This window comes from Lactuca serriola, chromosome 8, assembly GCF_051521515.1.
Source record: "Lactuca serriola cultivar US96UC23 chromosome 8, Lser_US96UC23_V15, whole genome shotgun sequence".
Taxonomy (NCBI): Eukaryota; Viridiplantae; Streptophyta; class Magnoliopsida; order Asterales; family Asteraceae; genus Lactuca; species Lactuca serriola.
In genome coordinates, this window is record NC_136415.1 from 15,915,582 (window position 1) to 15,923,127 (window position 7,546).

The window sequence follows — 7,546 nt, forward strand, 5'->3', positions numbered from 1 at the left end:
TTGGAGGAGTCTATAAGAGGAAAAGCGGTTTATGGGACTTGAAATAGTCCATTAGATTGCTGAAAAGTTGTAAGTGATTAGGGAAAAAGATGTTAGCTGCTCAAAAGAGATATGCTGACAAGAAAAGACAACCGATATCATTCGAAGTTGGAGATTCGGTTTCACTTAAAGTCTCGTCGTGGAAGGGACTTATAAGATTTGGTAGAAGGGGAAAGTTGACTCCAAGGTTTATTGGACCATTTAAAGTTCTTCAGAGAATCCGGAATCAAGCTTACAAGCTAGAATTACCGGAAGAACTAGAGAGTATTCATAACACCTTTCATGTGTGTTATTTGAAAAAATTCACGGGAGGTGTGCCCGACATAATTCTCATTTCTGAATTAAGGTTGGACGAGAACATAAGGTTAATTGGAGAACCTGAGGCAATCGTTAACCGTAAGACTAAGAAGTTGTAACGTAATATAGTAGATTTAGTGCCTGTACGTTGGAAACATATAAATGGGCCATATCCCACCTGGGAAACGGAGAGTGACATAGTGAGTCGCTACCCGTAGTTGTTTATCGTTGTGTGATTCCGGGGACGGAATCATCCTAAGGGGGAGAGAGTTGTAACACTCGTGTTTCTAGGCTAGGCATCCTAATGGTCTCAGTTAACCTTTGTAACTCATTTAGAAGAAATGAAAAGGAATTATGTGAATTATGTGTTTTATGCTTAATTATTAGGATTTAATTAATTAAGAATAAAAATAAGCGTCAAAATTAAAGTGTGAGATAAGCCCGATATCTTTACATAAAGTTGTATTGGTCGAAACAAGGATTTCGGGGATATAAAAAATGCCGAAATCCGAGTTATAACGAAGAAGTTATGACCTGTCGAAGTTTCGCAACAAAACCGTCACGGTGCCGAATGTCGTAAAAGTGATTTTTTGATAAACTACTTTTTAGCCTTAGTAATCTGAACGAAAGGCGTAGTATTCGTTAAACCGAGAAGTTCGATAAAAAGAACGCCCAAATCTGATTTCGTATGAGGAAGTTATGACTTTTCGAAGTTTCAGCTTAGCAGTAGACAGCTAAAAACTCGAATTTTAGATCGAGTGATTTTTAGCCGACACAACGGTAAAAAGTCTAACGAAAACGGACGTCGGATGAAGAAGTTATGAATTTTTAACGGATTTCCTGTCCCGATCTGTTAAAAATAATAATAATAAAATTAAAGTCAAAATTAGCCGACGGAGTCTAAATGAAAGTTGTAGAGCGTAATTTTACCTACGCGTGCATATAAAGAACGTCAAAAACGGAGCTCGTATGCGAAAGTTATGGATTTTAGAAGTTTTTGCGTGAAAAACGAGAAAAATCCCCAAAACCGAGTGTATTACATAAAAGACAAATAAAGTAATCTAGCTAATTTGACTGCGGTAGCTGACTCCGGGTGCAGATGTAGCTGCGGTAGAGAAATGGTTGCGGTAGCTAAGTTCAAGAGGGTCTCTTTCATGATTCAACACCAACAATGGCATTGATTTGGTCTAGGGACAGGGCATAATCGTGGTTCATAAGCCGAAAATATTGGACACCATGGTCCAAATAGAGTGAAGACAAGAACTCAGCTGTTGGGAATTTATAGCTGAGCTCGTGGACCTACAACAACCCTTTCCATCCAATGTTCCAAAACAAGGTGTGGGCTTGATTATAGATGTGCAACTCATGGTGATATGGTACATGTGCAACTTGAATTGGGCCATAACAAACTACACCATCATGTGCCGGATTGGGTGGAGGTGGAGGCCATTGTGATGGGGTCCTATGAAGACAGGCCGACGACTTAGTGCGTCTAGGTCGTTTAGAATGCTCCCCTTCCATATGCAAAATTTGGGGCAAAGACTAAAAGTCAACCGGTCAACGGGTCAAAAAGTCAACTATTGACGGGTCCAGTCAACACAAGATTGACCACCAAAATTCCGCGGGAAACTCGGTTGTGAATTATTTCCAAGTGATTTCCATGTCCAATATGACCACAAATGCATGCAATTTGGTATCAAAAACACAAAATCCACGAGTGAAGAATTGGAAAGATTATACCGAATCATTGGTGGAAATGCGTTGTTGTTGGTGAGAAAGTTCCTCTTCAACCACCCCAAGCTTGCCTACATGACGATTTAAGCACAAAAACACCAAATTCCTTAGTGATTTTTGGACCTATGGATTGTCAAAAAACCCCCAAATCCACCACGAAAGTGCAAGAAAATGGTGTGTGAGATGTAGGAGATGAAGTATAGAAGATGAAAATCAAACCTTTTTGAAGATTTAAGCCACAATCATGGAGGAATCAAGGGATGCAAGTAAAAATCGAACTTGAGGGGTTTCTTGGGGTAGAGAAACTGTTTTGGGGAATGTTCGTGGGTAAATGAGGCAAAATCCCAATTTTAAAAGTAAAAATTTGTTGTTGCAGGTGCATGGACATGACCCATGTCCATTTACACTAAAACGACATGGCCCGTGTTGGGTAAAAAAATGCTGAGAAAAGCTGAACACGACCCGTGTTGGGTATCAGGCAAAAATGAACACAGGCTGTGTACGGTTTGACTCGGAAAAATTTTGCCTCACTTGAACACGACCGTGTTGAGTATAAGGCAAAATGAACACAGGCCGTGTACGACTCTGTTTTCCACTTCCCACTTTTTGAACCCAAAAATCCCCACTCATTCAAAAGAAATGGTTTTGCATCCCGAGATCCGTTTGGTGATTTGAAAACATGTTTAAATGCATTTGGAACATAAAAAACAAAAATTTCAAAGAAATGGAAATGTTTTTGAAGGAAAAGACAAAAATACCCCCGGGTTGCCTCCCGGTTAGCCGCCCTTGTTTTAAACCGTTGGCTCGACGTGGCCCCGAATATGCTTTAGTCTTGGTATGTGGATTTCCGAACCACTTCTATCTCATCATTCTTCACCTTGAATCCCTCGTAAAACGGTTTCAATCTATGACCATTGACCTTGAATATTTTTTCAGTTTGTTAGCTTGTGGTTTCCACTGCACCATGGTCAAAGACCTTTGTGACCACGAAAGTGTTGGATAAGGTGTCTAAGTCCATAACTATATTTGGTATGTACTTGACCCGCTTTGTCATGGTCCATTTGGGTTACATGGCATCAGAACAATTTGGATAGACTTTTGTGAGAAGATGATATTTATGGTTTATTAATATATTATAAGTTCTAATATATTAATATGAATTATTTAATTAGTATTGATCAAGAATTAGTTTGGAATTAATTTTGTGATCAAAAGACACTAATTAAATAAATGGGGATTGATTTGGTAAATCGTTCATTCTTATATAGTGGGCTTATGTGTAACATCCGGATTTCCAGGTATTATATTTTATCATTTTATTTTTGAGAAAAATAGAGGGACTCGACGAGTAGGACCACGACTGCTAATTGGATTAATGAACGGACCCGACGAGTCGGAAAGAGTGGACTCGACGAGTCCGCGCTATAAGCTGAAACCCTAATTCTCCGGGCCTGGGCCCTATTTAAAGGACCTTATAGCCCTCTTGTGATGCTATCTGTCCAGAGAGAGTAGCCCCCCTTAAGAGCTTGAGCGAGTGGATAGAGAGATAAGGCCATATTGATCGATTTTGGTGTGTTCTAGCATAGAAGAAGTTGTTCCAAGCAAGAGGAGGTCAAGGGAGCTGTGGATCCAGATTTTCAAGCCCAGATCTACATTATTAAGGTACCAAATCGAGTTCTCTTTCTGTTTAAGGATTAATATCTATGATCTAGGGTTTTCTATACCCCTTTTGAGGTTTTTATGTTGATTTCATGGTCCCTTGTGGTGTTGGACTTCGGATCTAGATCCATAGAGGTCCAACGAGCTTTCCCCAATCCGCCTTATGTTGGTTTAAGGAAGTAAAGAGTCTAGACTGCCATTTTAGAAGCCTTTTGGCCAAAGATAGCCTTGTACACATTGCATGCGGGTCAAGTTTCGACCTTTACGTGGTTTTTGGTCGTGGGGAAGCTAGATCTAGAGCTTAGGAAAGCGGATCTGACCTCAGGAGGTCATTTTAGTGTTGGCATGGGAGTAACTCACCGAGTTCATAAGTGGACTCGACGAGTCGAGTCGGGTTGCCCCGCGATTCGCGACCTGTTATGACCCGTTGAGTGAAGGGTTGACTCAGCGAGTCGAGTGAGTACCAGGGGCAATGAGGACATGCATGTACTTGCCTAGTCACGCGAGTACACTCGACGAATCGGGTCAAAGTTTGACCGTTTACTTTTGTTGACTTTTAGGGTTTAGTCAGTGTTTGGACTTATGAGCCATTAGAGGGGTAGAATGGTCTTTTACCCTTATTAGACAACCTATAGAGAGGGGTTAGCCTAGCCTTTGAAAGTTGTATTAATTAGAGTAATTATCTATGTGATTAGGCAGAGGCTAGTGCAGTATTTCAGAGATCGAGGTTTACCGAGTTACCCGAGGTGAGTCTTCTCACTATACTTTACTTAGAGTGGTAATTAGAGTTATGTGACAGAGTATATTGTTTGCTATGTGTTATCTACGTGATTCTGTGCTATATGTGATTCAGAGTTTACAGAGTTAGGGCCAGAGGGTCCATAGAGTTATGGGACTGGAGGGTCCCACTGAGACACTTTGACCAGAGGGTCATATAGAGTTATAGCCTCGAGTGGCTAATATGTGTTGTATGTGGTATTTTGGGGAACTCACTAAGCATTTATGCTTATAGTGTTTGGTGTTATGTGTTTCAGGTACCAGTGAGGATTGCGGGAAGGCGCCAGCATGATCCGTACACACATGAGGAGTTTTTTTATATACATTATGATCTTGGGTTGTGATATATGGATTGATATGTGAAACAATGAGATTTTATAATGTTTATGAATGAAAATATGCTTTTAAAATGTGAAAAATTGTTTGAAACATTACAATGTTACATTATGATCCATAGTTCTTCATGATGGGCTATACCCATGTGGTTACCCAAAGATATTCCATGGAGGTTAAAACCCATGGATCATGAAGAATGTCGAAAGACATGAGTTACATGGTGTAAACCTAATGAGCACACTATATAAAGAAGCCTCATACTTGTAAAATCGGCACTTAAGCGATACTAGTGAGGGCTAGCCGATTTTGGTGCATAATAATCTTCTCTCAAGTTATTCCAATTGTTGGTGGTGTTGTGTGAAGCATTTGAGGCATCACATTTGGGGTGCTAGGCTCACAATGTCTTAAGGAATCCAAGCTACAAGAAAGGTAAGTCATTCTACTAGTTTTTATATTACATATACCCCAATCATATGCTAGTTAGGATGAAACCTTGGAAAAATAAAGTTTGCATGTATAATAGAGAAAACATAGATCCAAGGTTTCTAGGGTTGCATGCACACCACAGGAGTGTTAGAATGCTTAAAACCCATCAGTGGTATCAGAGCCAAGACTTGTTTTCAATTATACTTGATGCAAATTGCTGAATAAATCAATTTTTTGTTCACTGTTCAGTGAACTCGCCGAGTCCATTGGGGGGACTCGACGAGTCCATGAGAAAATTCATGCAATTCGTCGAGTTAGTTCATGCACTCGACGAGTTGGAGGCCCTGAGTGCAGAATTTCAAGTTTTAATGTTGGAATTAGACTAGGATCATTACCCTAAATTGTTTTTAGATTGTTAAACCTGTTTTTTATGTGGTAATGATTGTGCTTATCCAATTTCAATGATAATTGTCAAATTTTCAAGTTTTATATTAAGTTCATATGATTCTTGAAAATTGTTGATATGAATTATGCATGCTTATGAGTTTTGTTAGATCATAGATATTATTTGACATGCTTGTTAGTTTAATTGTTGGTCTAAATGCATTTTAATGGACTCCATAACTGTAACGCCCGCAGATCCGGGCTAGTCAAATTAGAGGCAATAGGGGTCGAAAACGACTTTTCAACAAAAGATTATTTAGAATAAATAATCTTAACCAAGTTGTAGAATATGTCACAAGGTTTCCGTACATATAAAGAACACCGAAATCCGAGTTATAACGAAGAAGTTATGACCCGTCGAAGTTTCGCGACGGAACCGGCATGACACCGGGAAACATAAATAGTGAATTTACGATAGAGCGAGATTTAGCCTTAGCAATCTAAACGAAAGTCGTAGAATATGTTAAACTAATAACATCGATAAAAAGAACGCCCAAATCTGACTTCGTATGAAGAAGTTATGATTTTTCGAAGTTTCGGATTAGCAGTGTACATCCCGAAATCCGAATATTAGATCGAGTGATTTTTAGCTGACACGACCTAAACGAGAATCGAAGATCTCGTTAAGAGTAGCCTAACGAGAAAAAGATGGGCGAAAACGGACGTCGGATGAAGAAGTTATGAGAATTTAACGGACCAATCCTGTCCCGGCCTGTTAATAATATAAAATTTAAAATCGAGTCAAAATTAGCCAGCAAAGTCTAAACGAAAGTTGTAGAGTACCTTCCCACCTTCGCGTGGATATAAAGAACGTCAAAAACGGAGCTCCTATGCGAAAGTTACGATTTTTAGAAGTCGAGAGTGAAATTTGTGAAGTCTGTTGCTAAATCGATGACGTGGCAGCACCACAACCGTCCGATGATGGTCTTAGAAGTCACTTCGGATTACAATACGCCAGCCTTGCATTATGCCCAGCGTCCGAGCTCGGGTACGCGCCGCGTACGCCTTGCACTCCTCGGTCCAGCTTGAGCCACATCTCCCCACCGAAGCTTCGACATCTGGCAGTCTTATCCGACGAACGCGCAGCGTACAACCTTCGGTACGCCCAGCGTAGACCGAAGGCTCGCACTATAAAAGGCAGGGAAGGCTGCCGACTTTCTTGCACATTTTCCACTCTCTCTCTAGATTACTTTCTCTCTCTAAAGCTCCAAACCACCCCTAAGCCCTAGTTAAATCCCTTAGCTCTCGAAGGAAGCCCCAAGGCTTTCGGAGTCCCGAGAAAAAGAGCCTTTTGGTTTCGAAACGCTGCTCCAATTAAGTTCCGGTTTTCGATAAAATTCGCTGTAAGTGTGCTACGCTTACGCAATTTTTAATATAGCTTTCAAATAATTATAGGAATGTTATTAGGTCCTTAAAATAATTATTTGGGCTATTATTATGAGTTATATTGAGTGTTATTAACGCTTAATAATAGTTAGACTATTAATTTGTCGCGGTTATCGTTAGACTAAACCCTAGTGGTATTGGTACTAGGTTTTATCGAAGGAAAATTGTTTTAAGAGTATCGAAGCGCTGTCCGAGTACCGATTCACCACTTACTCAGGTGAGTGCATAGTCTCTTTCATCTTACACATAGATATGAAGTATTTTATATAAACTACGTGCTATGTGTGCATATTATCTGAAAAGTTGTTGTCTATGTTGGATGAACGTTTTATACATGTTTTAAATGATTTAAACTGTATGTATTTTATATATACGAATATGTTGGGTATGACATGGGTAGATGAATGATGAGAGATATAAGATGATGAGAGTATACATTGGCAGCTAT